The following is a 15,115-nucleotide window of genomic DNA, read 5'->3' on the forward strand; positions in this document are numbered from 1 at the left end:
AAAACATATGTTTCCATTTTCAGCTACTAATGATCAATAGTCTGGCTGAGCAAGTCTTACCTTTAATTGTACTATCACAGTTTGCAAGGTTATAATTTCCATTTTCAGGTCACCCACTTTTATTTTGAAGATACTTGCTATGTAATTAGCTATTTCCCTTGTATAACTAGCTGAATGTGATAATGGAAGTTGCCACTGGTTAATTTTCATCACATCTAAGCTTCTAAGCTCCTTACTGTTCTAGTTAGCTAGTACTCTTTGCCAGCAAGATGGGTCCCATAATTTATTCGTGGGCAAAAGAATTGAGCAATAGCTGCTACTGAGTTATGGTTCACACCTCATTGCATAGAAAGGCCTAATTCAAGCTGGTGAGCAAGTCTGCTCTTTTTGCTTTGGTTACTCCTCACCTTTCTGACTGTGCCTTGCACTGCCAGCCCCCCCTGACCCCTGCCTGCATCACCAGATGCTCCAGCAGCTTCCGTCCCTTCAGCTCCAAGTGTGTGCAGCATGGGACACTGATCTGGCTAGCAGCAAACTCTTAAGCAGCTTTGTTCCTTCCCACACCTTTGCTTGAAACTCGAAATACATAAAACCTTCTGCTCCTCTTTCTCTAATCTTTGCACTCCAAAGTTACGCAGAGAGAGCTGACATATATTCCCATACTGTGTTTTCATCACAAGCTTTCTCTAACTGTGTCTTATAGCTTCCTTTTGACAGACATACCATGAAAATGTGGAAGCTTACCACAGCTAAAAAAACATGTTCAGACCTGAAGATAGGCTAAATATCTATGATTCAGACATGTCTATATATTTTCCTTTCTATCTGCCAGAAGGGACCTGAGCACTCCTCTGTTAGAGGCTCCTTTCTTCTTTGGACCTCTTGAAGAAGAAAGGACACATAGGGATTTTTCACCTTCTCTGTCAATCTTTCATAAAGGTATATGGCAGGAAACCCACAAAACAGGGTTTGAAAATTGCTTTATAATCAGTGCCTCACCGCAGAGCAAACCCAGCTTGAGCAGGTGCACACAAACCACCACAAACTATTCTGTGAGCCAAGCATTGACTTATTTCTGCTTTAGAGAGGGCATCAAACTTCAGAGCGCAGCACATACCGAGCACTTGATACTACACTTTTCTCTCCTGATGAATCTAACAGAAAATTGCTAAAAAAACCCTCCCACAGCTTGCATGCCTTTTGAAAATTATTCCATTTTTGTTGTTTGGCTAAACAGTTCTGGCTGAGGTAACAGTGGCTTGTAAGACTTGGAATCAGCCAGAAAATCTAAATGTTAATTGGTTACAGCTGAAATTTGAATTCACAGTGAGACAGAAAGTTGACCTTTAAGTTTCGTTACCCTTGAATAGCTCTCAGCCTTGGGAAAATGTACCACTGTCAAAATGTTACTGTAGTGCTAGAAGTTGTGCTAGAATTAGAAAGAAGTTGTTCAAAATGAGGCTAAAGTATGCCATAATCATGGAGTAGTCTTATCACAGGCTGAATTAATGCAAGATCAGATACAATCACAGTGTAGTTTCAGGAATATTAAGTGATAATTGTGGAGAGTCAGATAATTACTTCAAGCAGTCAGATAACCTCTGATACTCAAACACTATGCTTGTCTCATTAAAACTTCATCTGGAAGAATCACAATACCCACTTTTTAAATGGTTTAGGGAAGGTACACTTTTGACTTCTTAGTGCACGACCCATTAGTTGAGTCTCTCTGTTATCAGTAGTGCCTCGGCTATATAAAATATATTATTCTTGAAACCAATTCTCCAGAAGTTCAAAGTCCTATATTTATGTCTCTCACGTTGCTGTAACTGCAAGGTCTTATCTAGCAAATATATACATTTCCACATGACACAATAAAGATATTGATTTTAGGTTTATTCTAAACTGTCAAGTAAATAGGCTTGATCACAGCAAAGCACAGATCCTATTGACTTTGCCGGACAGTGACAAATAAAGCTCTTAAGCTTTCCTTGGTCCAAAATAACCCTTTGTAATTCTGATCTGTGGTTAGAAGGAGAAAAACCACCCTGAATTTCACTTTAAATTTACATTGAGATTTTTGCTGTAGTTTTTTGTTTTGTTTTGTTTTGTTTTGTTCTGGTTTATTTTGATATTGTTTTTGCCCCTTTTTTTCTGTTTTGTTTGTTTGTTTGTTTGTTTGTTTGTTTAGTTTCTGCATTGTTTTGGCATCCTTTTGGTTTGGCTTTGGTTTTTTCCCCAGTGATATCAGGCAGCTATATGGAGGGAAAACTATCTTCAAGGACACCAGGAAACAAGGACCTCCCTTTTGTCCATGTTGTCGTGCATCTTTCCTTTTTACAGTAGCACCTCGGTTTCCCTGTAGTCCTATTCAATAATCATGACTGCAGGTTCAGAGACTATTTAAAATGAGAAAGAGAGGCAGAACTTGCCCAAAGGGCATGAGGGATGTTCCAGGCAGTGTGAGCTGATCCAGTGACAACCAAAATAGTGCTACAGCTGCTGTGGCCCTTCCCCCGCAGCACCCTCTGGTTATTCACCTACCTGCTGCATACATTTTGTGTTGGGATGATGGCCCCTGTCCTGTGCATCCCCCAGCACACTGGGTCCAAATTCTGCCTGCTGCCTCAGGCTAAAAGCAGAGGAACAGAAGAAAGCTGAAGGAAGAAACCTGGAGCAAACTGAACAGGAGTACCCATAACCTAAGAGAGCTGGCTGCACACTTGGAAGACAGGTGTTTGAAAGCTTGACAAAAGCAACCCTGCCTTACCTAAGGGTAAATTTGTCACCTTTGAGCAGGGGATCACTAACTTTCAGATGCAGAAGCATGGGCCTGCAATTTTTTAATGACCTCATAATTTCCTTGCCAGACATTAACCCATTGATATAAAAAATATCAGAAGTGGGAGATGTAATCAATCATAGATCTTATACCTGGATTTAAAGTATGTGATTGCTTTATGTAAATCCTACTTCTTCCATTTTCCATGCCTCCATCCTTACAGAAAGGGTCACATAATTTCTCTTTCATCAACTCCATAGGATTGGGACGAGGTTGACTTAAAAGAAAGGCTTTAAAAAGTGGTGTTAGGAGGCCTCCTAACCAGAAAATTCAGACACAGATGCAGAATTCTAAAATATTAAAATGAAGGTTTGCTGGAAGAGATGTCTGCGGTTGCAGACACAGTGGACAAACTCTGCTGATATGACATTTGTGTGTGTGTGTGTGTTGGGCAGGAGCAAGGGCAAGGACATGACTTGGAAGACGCTAGTGTGTCAGCATTTAGGAAGGCGGATGCAAGGGGAGCGTCAGCCTAGTGCCAACATTAATGGTTAAATCATGTCTTTAATCCCCTGGAACTGTGGGCTTGTAACTGCCAAGGAGCCTGGACTGTCTCTCAGGTGTATTAGAAGGAAGTTTCTGATTCTATTTCAATACTTTGGGAAGAAGTGAAGGATTAAAAATACATGTTCATGCCTTACATTACTTACAGAAAGTTGTTGTGACTGTTTAGGAGACATGGCAAGCTGCAGCAGTGGCTCTCTGCACAGCAAAACCTGAGGATTCCCACTTCCAGGGAAAGCTGGGAGGAGGGGCAGGCTGCCCTTTCCTGGCCTTGTAAGAGCTGCCCTCTGACTCCTGACTAGTGCCAGGTCTGCTCTCTCAAAGGGATGGATGGGATGATTTAACATCTTTTTTTTTTTTTGACTCCTTTTGTCATCCTACACACTGAAAACTTCAGACTAAAAGCCCACCATGAGGAAATAAATAGTACAAGAAGCCATAACTGCCTAAAACCAGGAAAAAATCCCTTTGGAGGAACAGTATTTTTGTTGTTGTTGTACCTTTTAGTAACATTGTAAATACCATTTATTTGTTTTGGTAACAAGCTGTAAAAAAATCAACACATGGAGAAAGAAATACTGCCAACTTTTAGCTGGCCAGCTTTACTCTGCTTTAGACCATTAGACCTCTGCATCACCAGGCCCACTTTACATTTCTCAAGAGAGAGAACCTCCAAAGTACAGCTTGGAGAGGATCTCTGGACTACAAAGACCCCTGAATAATAATGACTGTTCCTGTGTCCTTCTGGCTGAAGAACCAGACCTGGGTCTTGGCTGATGTCCTGTACATCCTCACATCAGACTGATGTTGCTAAGTTCTGTATATCATGCTGTATGTTTTACTCTGAGATTTTTATCTTCATATTCCAGTCCTTCTTAATTTTGGTTCAATTTTTTCAGAGATCCCTTTGGTTTATGAGAATTCCTGTTTAGTATTATGGGTGGTTGAGACATAGACTGATAAAGTAAAAATTTAAATTTGTTGGTGAGGGCATCTTTAATGTCCTTTTTGTCAAACAACATAAGTCTACATTTTTTTTTAAGATTTCATTTATACTTTATACTTCTAGAAGGGTAGAGTTAGTGGAGAAAATGAGGAAGCAACCTGGGGTTTTTTTCTGAGATGTTTGGTATAGCTCCAGAGATTATGTGGATTTTGTAGAGATGACCAGCAGCTGTTTGAGAGGATGTTGGGTTGCTAGGAGACACTAATAAGGATGTACCATGAAAAATATATGCTCTTTTTAAATTGAACTTGCGCCAGGAACTGAATGAATAAAAAGTAGATTAATGAACCAGGGTATCAAAAATATCAAAGACTGCAAGAATATTTAACTTTTGTGCTGGGAAGCCAGTGTTAAGTGTATAATTAATGCAGTTCCAACCAAAATGCATCAAAATGAGAAGAACAAACATTGTGGATCATTAACAGCTTGATTAGAAGTACACAGGTAGCCTGAATCAAGAACATAAAGGAAACAAGAACAGAAAAATGTTTGTACAACTGCACGGCTGTTTCACCTTGCTGGTGTTAAACCACGATCAGTGGTACACACCTCAGGTATCATTATCCAGTTAATTGATTAAGCTTACTAAAAGTCTTATTCTCTTCTTCTCTTTATAATCACATAAAATTTCAGTCAGAAAGAATGTGAAAAGACATCTCAGCCAATGAGGACAGTTAAACGTCAACCATCCCTATCAGATATTTGATCAGGCCATTCAAAACACCTCTACTAATAGAGGCTCCTCCTCAGGCAGTCTCATCTGTTGCTTCCCTTTCCCTGTTATTAGGAAGATTTTCCTAATGTTCAACCTAAAACTGTATTATAGTATCATTTACAATGGAAAAGGCTTTTAAGATAATTGAGCCCAACCAATAACCCAGCACCACCACGTCCACACTAAACCACATCCACAAGTGCCACATCTACATGACTTTTAGATTCCTCCAGGGATGGTGACCTCCATCACTTCCTCAGGCAGCCTCTTCCCCTTCTTGGGAACCATTTTGGTGAACAAATCTTTTCCTAACATCCAATCTAAACATCCCTGGTGACAACTGGGGGCCTTTTCCTCTTGTCTAATTGCTTTTGGACTGGAAGAAGAGCCCAAACCCCACCTCACTACGATCTCCTTTCAGGTGGTTGTAAAGAATCATAAGGTGTTCCCTCCAGCTCCTTTTTCTGGGCTAAACAACCCCAGTTCCCTCATCTGCTCTTGAAAATGCTTATTTTCTAGATATTTCACCAGCTTTGCTTCCCAAAACACTCTTACCAAAGTGCCTGCATCCATCATGTTTTCAAAGCTCTGAACCCTTTTGGTATTTGTGATGGAAACTGTCAAATGCAAAGATATTTTGTGTAAAGATCCAATAACTTCTGGACTTTGGGAATAAGTGAATGAGAAAGAACACAAGTTTATTAATTCACAGCCAAGAAGACTTACTCAAGAAAACATTTTGTCAACTAAACCTTACCCTTCCAGGTCAGCAGTAAGTATTCAGTCTTATCTGTGGTTGCCCATCACAAAAAAATAAGAGATGCCTGAAAATGTCAAACAGAAAATAAGAGATAACTGAAAATGTCAAATGGCTTCTCACAAGCCAAAAAGTCCAGGTAAAGCTAGTCCTTTTTCTTGAAATAACTAGACTGTAAATGGAAGTACACACCTTTCTGGTTTTCTACTTTCTCAGTTTTGCTGAGGATCTATACCTGCAAAAGTTTTGTAAATTAATTTCTACAACATAGTTGTGTTGTCATGTCTGGAAACATGTCATGTCATGTCACTACAGTTTAAGGAGTTTAATTAAAATGCAGATTCATAGAATCATAGTAGAGCTCCATACATTTTGTGCTTAATGATACCACCAGATCTCAGCACCTCTACTGATGTAATAATGTGCCTGAAAGGGCCTCTGATAAAGTGGTGTGATAATAGTACAGAGCCCCCTTACCCATTTTCTTTTAATTTTTTTTTCATTAAAGGTGAAGTTGAATAAGAAACAGAAAAATGATGGCTAAATAACATCAAATTACTTGGAAAGCCATGAAATTAAATTCAGAGTTCAAGCTGAAGTACAGCACACAACAGGAACCAACAGGTTTATGGCAGGGTGTTTGTCCAGAGGGAAGGCTGAACTGTGTGCATGGGTGGATGCTGTGATGGCCCTGCAAATCCACGGGTGTCCAAATTCAAATTCAGAGCACAGAACTGGAACTTCTATCTGCTGCCCAATTCCATGCATAGAATTACAGTTCAAGTGGCAGCTTTACCTCTGAATTTGTTTTTCTATTTGTGTTAGAAGCAAAATCAGGCTTTATGTTAACAAGACATAGCTCACCCGCCAGTATTTTACCTTCTTGTTTATTTCCGTAATGATGGACTCGTGAGTATCCAGACTGGCCAGAGCATTGGGAAATGACCCATGCTTTAAATGGCTTCATTCTATAATGCAAGATGTGGTTGAATAAGTTTAAAAAATTATTCAAGACAGGCATATTTCTACCAGAAACCAGAAGTTTCTCCCTTGTCTGTCAGAGCCACTGCTGGCTGGTTCCAAGACAGATGCACCACTGGGCAGGGCTGAGCCCATCAGTGATGATGTCCCAGTGCCTCTGGGATAAAAAAATTAAGGTGGTCTGTTGTGAATCCTGATTTAGGCTGACTATGCCAATTTGTCATTAATGACTTGTTTAGGTCACTTAAACAAATCACCATCAAAAGCACCAGTAAAAGCAAACATAATGAAAAATTGTAGAAGCACCACTGTGTTCAATGTCAAGGTTCAGTACTTACTATGTGGATGAAACATACAAAAATAATCAGATTAGAATCGATTAGGAATTATTTTCAGAGGTAAGGGTTCAAGAGGGTTTAGCAGCATGAAATCTTTGTCTATGTATGAAGTGATTCAATAGGAATTACTACAATTATAACAGGACTTAATTATAGATTTGACTTAGTAACATTCATTCTACACTTGCTAGAGGGTATTTAAATCCATTCAATTTCTCTCACACACACAGACACAGACACAAAGTATGTACCAGGGTACTTGTTAAAAATTCCCCTTGACTGTCAGTTGAATACTCAAGTCAAATGTCTTGGAGTTTCTTAGTAGATGAGAGCTGAGTCTCAAGAGCTGGGGGCATCAGCCCAGGTCCTGCTGTCTCTCTGGGGGTCCTCTGAATTTTGCAAACCTAAAAGAGTTTGGGAGCTCCTTTTGAGAGCATCCCTACAACTGGAGATGCTGTTGCAGTCCTGGAGAGCTCAAAGGGCTTCACTTAGGACTGCTCTTTACAGGCCTGCAAGGCAATTAGCATTCATCATCTGCAAAATTTCCCTCCTCAGGTCAGTAATTACCGGAGTCTCCAAAACAATTTGAGATAGTTTCCAATACAACTGGATATTGTTTTCAAAACTCCAGCCACAATGAATAGCACCATTCCCCTCTGGCTGTGGTTCAGGTAGGGAGTGTTCCAAAGCTGTATCAGGCTATAATGGCTCATTTTACTTGCAATCTGCCACTTTAATGTTATGTTGCTAACAAACCACAAAATATTACACAACAACACTGATAACTTTCTACACAATGTTAGATCCTTAAAAAAAAAAAAAAAGAAGTTGGGTTTTCTTGACATTTATTTTGTTGGGGAGATAGTCTATTCCTTTTGTAATTTTGGAATTGCAGTCTTAAATCTGGAGATTAATGGCAATTTTCTCACAAATTTTTACTGCACAAGGAACCCTAGATGTTTCACAAGAGTAGAGATTAATCAAAACCTCAAGTATATGAATTAAACTCCAAGTATACTAACAATTCCTGTGAATGTCTTACTCCATTCTTTCTTTTAGCTATGGTTCTCAATGTGGACATATCAAAACATCTGATGAACTACACTTTAACATGGGTGCTTTGTGCTTTCTTTTCTCCATAATGTAGTTCCAAATGCAGTATGAGGTTATAAGTGTTGGAACCCTGTGATGTATTTTTCCCATCTGCTGTCACATCATCACGACATTGTGTTCCTATAAATTACTTTTTTCTTCCTGAGTCTCACATCATGTAATGTTTCAAACAGTTGTACGAGAGTAAGAAAAAATGATTAAGGGTGTAGCTTGGCTTTGTGACTTGATTCACCATTATAACAATGCCAAAAGTGACAGCTTCATTTTATCAGTTTGTTAAAGTGATTTACCTTGCAATGAAGGAAACCATCTCAACATATTTCTTTGTTGAGCTTTGGATTTGAAAATTAAATTTAAAATACAATTGAAATAATTATTTTCTGCAGTGTTTACCTCACAATGAGGATCAAAGAGCGTGGGACACAACATTCTTGAGCTTTTTTTCCTTCCCAAATTTTAATACCAAATAAATGGAGGGTGTTTCTTGGCTGGTTTATCTCACCTGCAGCTTCACTGATTCATGGCTGGCTGGAGCCAGTGTGCGTCCTCCAGCACCATCTGCAGTTAAAACACAGGTATTATTATATACTAACCTCAGAAATAATCACCAGAGGCCAAAGTTCCTGTCAGGGATATGATATAATCTGTAAAGTCAATGTTAAAACTCTAGTCACTCTTTGAAGCAACAAAAGTGTAATTACTGCTATTCACATTCTTTCTTTTATGAAAATAACAGTGTGACGTATAAAACAACTTTCTCTAAGCTGTTTTTGTAGCTTTTAAAAGCATTTAATTATTAAAATTCCAAGAGAGATCCTTCTAGATTAATCCTTAAACATAAAGGCTGACTCTCCACTGGAGTACTGAGGTGAAATGAAGAGGGAAGAGCAGCCAGCAGGGAGCTGATTGCAGGTCCTTGATCTCCAACAAGTAGCCCCCACGGTATGTTAGAAAATCATAAGGGTTACCTTTAAATGTTAGACTACAGATGTAAGCCCAGCATGATGCCACAGCCCAACCCTTGTATCAGCTACCAGCTTTGCAGCTGGAGAGCCAGCAAAGCCATGAAGGACAGTCTGTTCTTTCCATTCTTAGTTTTACCTTAGTAGACATACCTCTAGGCTGAGGAAAGTCTTCAAGCAGATTCCTCTGCTGCCTCAGAAAACCTGAGCCTATCAGTTCTGGGAGATTAACTGAGTCTGCAAGAATTTAACAGCACCCACCCATATCCTTACATGGAGAAGAAAGGAAAAAAAATTATACATGTGGCACACATTTGTAAGGCAAAGGCCACAATAGGAAATATTTTCAGTTTGCCACATTTGTTCTTACATTTTGTCTTTGATTTCCTCCTGAGTCTGCACTGAAGACTCATCTTTGGGAAAGATGTTGCCACACACTGGGGGGCTAGAGACAGTAAAGGCTCCTAGCATGGTTCCTGACAGATGAAGGTACAAGAAACCTTCATAAAATTGTGATATGGGAGCTTTGACATTTTCACCTGGCTACATGCCATCTGAAATACTCTTTGCACATCAATCTCCCCCACTTCTGATTTTTAAGAAAACAGGTCATTCTACTTTGTTTTACCTTCCTCAGAAGAGGCAGATGTTATAAACGGAAAAATCTTTCAGAAGGAGTTTTCCACTTCAAGTCAATGTAGAACAAACAATGACAAAAATAAGAATTAGAGTCAAAGGTAAAAAAAAAGACATACTTATTTACACACACATATTGATATGTTTATAGGAAACATAGGATATAGGAAAGTGAGGAGGTGTGCCACAAGAGGATGGGCTGTGCTGTCTGTCTCTCTTCTCTAAATAATTGCCAGGGTGTCAGGGAACTGTCCCATCCCTATGTATTTACACAGAATGCACAGAATATTCTTAGTTGGAAGGGACCCACAAGGATCACAGAGCCCAACTCTTAGGTAAATGGCCCATAAAGGGATTGAACCCACAACCTCAGTGATATGGTTAGCACCATTTCTAACCAGCTGAGCTTCAACTCTTTTAAGTTTTCTGTCACCTCTTAACCACTGTTCTCCAGTGTCAGAAGGTGTTTAGCATTCACATATGCTTGCAAAAGCAGAGTTGTGAGGGTACAGATAAATCAGTCTGATCTTATTAATGGTGTTAGTGAAAGGCTCTACCAGGGAAGGGAAGACGAAAGACTTACTTCAAGGTCCTATAACCAGCAGTTTATAAGTACGAGGTGTGTAGATATTCATGCTTCAGAGCACAAAGAAAAATGTAACTAATGAAGTTTCAGAAGAATTTATTCTACTGCCATTTTATTTCATAATTGCTCAGTATAAAATTTCTTGCCTTTGCCTCTGAATCATCCCATTTGTGGACTCCAACAGTGTGTAATACTCTGTGCATTTCTGATCTGAACTGGTAAGAAGTACACTGTGTACCTGCCTTCCCGACCTTGCAAACTGTTTTACTGATGTACAAAAAAAGGGAAAAATATGGGTCAATAATGGGAATGCAGTTTCTTCATTACTTTATTTCAAATATTAACATTTAAGTTGGTGGCAATTAGCAAATTTCCAAATGGGAGGAGATGAGCTCTACAAAGACTATTTAAGAAGTTGATGCATCCCAGCCATAAGCAGTGGCACTGGGATGTCTCACCTTTTCTCTCCAGGTTTTTCAAGCAGTTTTTAATGTCCAGATTAGCTTTTGGCCACTGCTGTGCTCTGAATTGGCATTTTCGTTATGCTTCTCAGATCCCTTTTTCTCAGATGCCTTTCTCCCAGTTGAAGGGGAAATTCCAACAGCAATGGTAATTTGTGACCAAGGCATGATCTGGCACAGAGGACAATAAGGCCCATCTGCAGAAGCAATTAAACTAGATGGAAACAAGGATGCCAGGGACAGGACTCTACCAGGGAGAAATTTTCATAGGAGATAAGAAATGCTGTAGTGTTGTCCTGTAACAATTGTGGAATGTGCTCAGGGGACACTTTTGCTAAACAGACCTGGCAGTGAGGGATGGATCCAAGGCTGAACAGATCTACCTCATGCCAACACCCACAGGACTGGTTCTGGTATAACTGCATGTAAGGAATCAGCTCTTGCTGTATCTTTGCAGCCTGCTTGCAGAACCACTTATGGTAGTAGGGCTCTGCCCAATCCATTGCTTATCAAATCTCTTTATATTTAATCACTAATGTATGCTTAATTATCCTAAAGGGATAAAATAAAATTTTACAACATAATTTATGTTTCCTAGTCCACCACTGTATGTGGAATGTTTGCTTTTCCTACCCCTGTGTGTCACTTTGGATGAAAAGCTAGTGCAATGTTTCCAGGCTATTTAGTGGCTAACAGGGTTCCTTTTCTGTCTGTCTTTCTTTCTCTTTGATTACAGCAGCTCTGAACTGTTTTTGAACACAAAAACTCCTGGGGTAGGGACTAGAGGTAACATTTTGAAATAACTCTGTCACTGCTATTCCTAATGTAAACTTCATTTATTTTTTAATATCTTCTACTCTGCTTGAGAAAAAAAACAAACCACTACATAAGCCTTCACTATATTTTCTGAATTTTCGAAAGTAAAGTTATCCTACATGGGAAAGACTGACACCCTGACCTCACAAAAACCTAGTTTAAGCACAGTTCCTTAAAGTAGACATAAACATAGTCAACATAGATCAACACAAATTACCAGCAAGGGTTACCCAAACTTGAAATTATAACTCACATCATACAGGTTACCAAACCTTCTGCAAAAAAAACTTATTAATTCTATCAGCATGTCATCAGTATGACTCAATGAGATACAGATCAAATCAAACTCATGGCAAAGGCATGGGCAAAACAGGGGTCACTTTAGTACTGAAAAACTGTCCTGACTTTTATACTGCTAGAAGGATACAGGGGATTGCACAATCTGATTGCATTATTCAAAGTACTGTAAGTGGATAAAAAAACCTGCATCTCTCTCTGATCTGAGGCTTTGAAGTTCATTTAAAGCTGAAACGTTTAATGAGTCAGAGAGAAGAAGGAAAATCTGAATTAATCTGAATGCTGAGCTCTAGTATAATTGGGAGTATCACATGTCCTAATTTATTAACCCTTAAATCTTGCAGAAATGTGGGCAGAATAAGGAAACCTAGCCTTCAGATTAACCTACCTGTTAAAATGGAAATCCACTTACTTTTCACCCCATGTCTATGTCTGACAACAGATTGAGCTCTATGTTCGCCTACTAAGTGTGCCTTACACAAAGTGTTTTCTCCAAGAACCAGATTTATTTCCCTGTTTCTTCATTTTTCCAAGGAAAAAACAAGATTCAAATTTGTAGCACCTGAAACAAGTTATAAGTGCTATGGCTAGTGTTGGATGCTCAATTATTAAAGAAACCTGTTTGTTTCTATCTGTCCCCACACCCCTAGTAGGATACATGAATGGAAAAATGAATGACAGAAAAATAAACAAAACCAGCAAGCAGACACATTTTTTTAGAGATCATCTTCATTCACAGATCTGAGTTAAGATGGTTTCTAGTACTGAGTTTGTAGAATAAGTTCTATCTATCTTTCTTTCTTTTCCCCCCGGTCTCTGTTTATAAAAGAGATTAGATGCAGTCCTGGGGAGAGTAAAAGTCTTGAAGTTGAAGGTCAGTGTCAAAACTGTCTGACATTTCCATTTACCACTTGGCTGATGGGACAGAGTGCACCCTCAGCAAGTTTGCAGAAGATACACAATTGGGAATCATCTGGCTGATGTACCACATTCCTGTACTGCCACTCAGAGGGGCCTCAGCAGGCTGGATAAATTGCCCAATGGAAACCTCCTCTTGAGAGAAGAGAAATACCAGGTTCTGAATGTGGAGAAGAATTGTGCCATACACCTGTACTGGCTGGAAAGCAGCTTTGCAGAGAAAGTCCTGGGGATCTGGGGAAAAATCAGCAGAACAAGGCCTGTCAGCACATCCTTTAGCAAAGAAAGCAAACAACCTCCTTGTCTGCATTAGGAGGACATTAGTCATCACTGGTGAGACACATCTGGGTCCAGGTCTGGGCTCCTGGGTGCAAGACAGACATGGACTTCTGGCAGAAAATCCAGCAGAGGGCCGTGGGGATGATTAAAGGATTGGAGCATTTGACATATGAAGGCAAGCTGGAAAAGCTGAGACCATTCAGCCTAGAGAAGACAAGGCTCATGGGTATCTCATCAAGATGAATAAATATCTGAAGGGGAAGAGAGTTAAAGAAGAGAGACTGACTTTCCTCAGTAAGTGCCTGCTGACAGGATGAGAGGCAATGGACACAAATAAAATACATAACATTTTATCTAAATGTAAAAAAACCATTTTCTAGTGTGAGAGGGGTCAAACATTGGAATAGTCTGTCTAAAGAGGTTGTGGAATTTTCATTTTAAAACCTGTTCAAAATCTCACTTGACATGTCCCTGAGCAACCTCCTTTAGATGACCCCTCTTTGAGCAGGGGATTGGACTGGATGATTTTCAGTGCTGTCTCCTATCACCAGCTCTAGGAGTCTGTGAATCCTGTGTTGCTTCTGACAAAATAAGTTTTGCTTCTGTCTTATTAACACCCAACTTGCAAGGACAGTGAACATTCAGCACAGCTGCTGGCTTCCAGAAATTCTTCCTTAGCAACAACTCCATCTGAAAATTCTCATCAATTTTTTGAGTCCTGGGAAGCTTTTAGTGTTGTTGTCACAGATAGGAGCACAGTCTCAGTGGACATTATTGGCACAAATCAGAAATTATGTCTGTTTAAAGATTGGAATACATGGATTTATTTTCTATAACATTTGGTACATCTGTCACAAGACAGGACTTGAAAAAACAAGATAATATGTTTCAAAAGATGTATGTTGGTAGTCTGAGTTAAAATACTGGCACAGTTTAGACATTTTAAAGAGAAAAAAACAAAAACGAGAGAAGTGTTGTTCAGCTATAACAACATAGCTGATGATGATGATGATTATTATTATTATTATTATTACAACATTTCTTCCTCCTCCCTACTTCCCACAAAAAGCCCCACCCAATGTTCTCTAGGATAGAACTATCTGAGAAAGGAATTAGAGACAAAAATCCCTAAATATATTTTAGAAATCTATGTATTTCTCTTTCCTCCTTCACTGATATGCACATTTTTCCACAGTCAATTTTTAAACTCTGTTTTCAAGCACAGATGAAAATGTGTTCAGTCTGACTTGTTATTCTGAACTGATAAGAATTCATTGGATTTGTTTTCAACTTCTGTTTTTCAATTTGTTTTTCAATTCTTTTGTACCACCTGTTTTCAGAATCTTTAGAGTTAAATGCCCTTCAAATAATTTTTCCCTACTTAAAGAAAAAAACCCACTGATTTTTACATGCTTGCCAAAAATCTATTATTGCAGGTAGTCTCACCTCTTAGCAAGACATGCACGAATTTTGAAAGAAATATAAAAATGGACAAAATTATGAGGATCCTGATCTAGTGCTGGAGATTAATATAGTTCTGTGAAATTTGCCAAGTTATTTTTGTTGTTAATAAAGCTTCACTACTTTGCTAGTTGTGCTGATCTAAGCAGGTGGTGTCAACACCTTTTGTTATCTAAAGCTAAAACATTGAGTAAATGAAAAAATACAACTTCTACATGTAATGAAATTCTACAATGAAAAAAACAACTGCTACAGAAAGTTCATGTTCCTATAACTCTGTCAAATCCTAAATTTCTCACATTTAAAAATTAAGCCAGAAGAGAACAAGCTGTTTTGGGTAGAGCTGGGTGCAGATAGCATTTCCCACATAGTCAGCTCTCCCATAAGCACTTCCACTAAGATGAGTTAGGAGGAAAAGGAAAAAAAAAAAGAAATGCAGCAGT

Source organism: Parus major, chromosome 1 (assembly GCF_001522545.3).
Source record: "Parus major isolate Abel chromosome 1, Parus_major1.1, whole genome shotgun sequence".
Lineage (NCBI taxonomy): Eukaryota > Metazoa > Chordata > Aves > Passeriformes > Paridae > Parus > Parus major.